Source organism: Poecilia latipinna, unplaced genomic scaffold (genome assembly GCF_001443285.1).
Source record: "Poecilia latipinna isolate Pla-1442-1.1 unplaced genomic scaffold, P_latipinna-1.0 Scaffold274, whole genome shotgun sequence".
NCBI lineage: Eukaryota > Metazoa > Chordata > Actinopteri > Cyprinodontiformes > Poeciliidae > Poecilia > Poecilia latipinna.
This window is the reverse complement of record NW_015112890.1, coordinates 382449-383710: the sequence shown is the minus strand read 5'-3', so window position 1 is coordinate 383710 and position 1262 is coordinate 382449.

Below are 1262 nucleotides of genomic sequence, written 5' to 3'. Positions count from 1 at the left end.
TTAAAATTACCCAAAAAAGGAACCAAAAAAAAAAAAAATTTTAAAAAAATTTGGTGCATTTGAAAAAAAAAAAAAAAAAAAAAAAAAAAATGCTAGTTTTCTTATGTTGGAATTGGTGCTTTTTTAAAATCATAATTTTCCATGCTCATCAACATCCCATAGAATTTTATTTTATTTTATTTAGCCAATTTTTATAAATGGGCTCTTTAAAAATGACTTCTTTTTTACAGTAGATATTAATAATAAAATGAGAAGCAGTCTTGTTTTAAAAGTTCTAGGCTCTAAGTTCGCATTTCTATCCGTACTGAGGATAAAAATGACTCTCGACTGTGACGGTTGCAGATCCATGACCTGGATTAATAAGTGAACGTGTGGCTCACCCATGAGAACAATCACACCTGATTGAAGAAACTACACTCTGTATTATTTAAAGTGTTTGTCGGATCCAAAGCGCATTGAGAAATCAGTGCAGATCAGATCTGAAGCAGCCGGGGTCCTATCAGAGTTTCTGTTGGTTTCATATCTGAACCGTCTGACGTGAAGGGAACCACATATGATCTTCTGTAAACATTTATTAACCTGGTTCCATCAGTCAGACTTGAACGCTCAAAGTTTGGGTATCACTGGCAATTTAAGCACAAAAATCATTCAGTTATGTTACGCAGCATCTCTGATTGAACTGTTGGAGGAAACGAGGTAAAACTGAAAAGTGGGTTTGCCTGTTGCTGCTTCATCAGGTCGTTGGTGGAAACAGCAGAAAACTTTAAACTCGCTAAGCTGCTGAGTGATTTTAGCTCTGCAGGTTTTAATTCACAAACAGTCGGCTGTAAAATCATGATAGCTTTGATGATGTAACTGTGAATCATCCCCTTATAGGTTTGACAGTTCAGAACAGATTGATTGGAGGTACGGAACATGAGTAGGGCCACTAAAGAAAAAAAAAGTCTGTATTCTCAAATTCTGTCTCACCATTCTGACAGTTTTTCTGACTCGCCCTCATCCTCTTCCATAAAGGGGAGAAGGCTAACGCTGGACAACTTGTTTTTAAATGATTTTTTTTAATCAACATTGGAAAATGAAACAACTTGAATCCTCTAAATATTCCACGCCAGGTGTTGTTACGAGGATTCAACACTAAAATCCAACAGGGGGCGCTCTGAACCTAACAGAGCACCAACTGGAAGGTGAATCAGAATCTTTAACATTTTTGTGAAACATTCATGCGTTTGTTTTTTGGGGATCATTTTGTGCCTCGTTTGTCA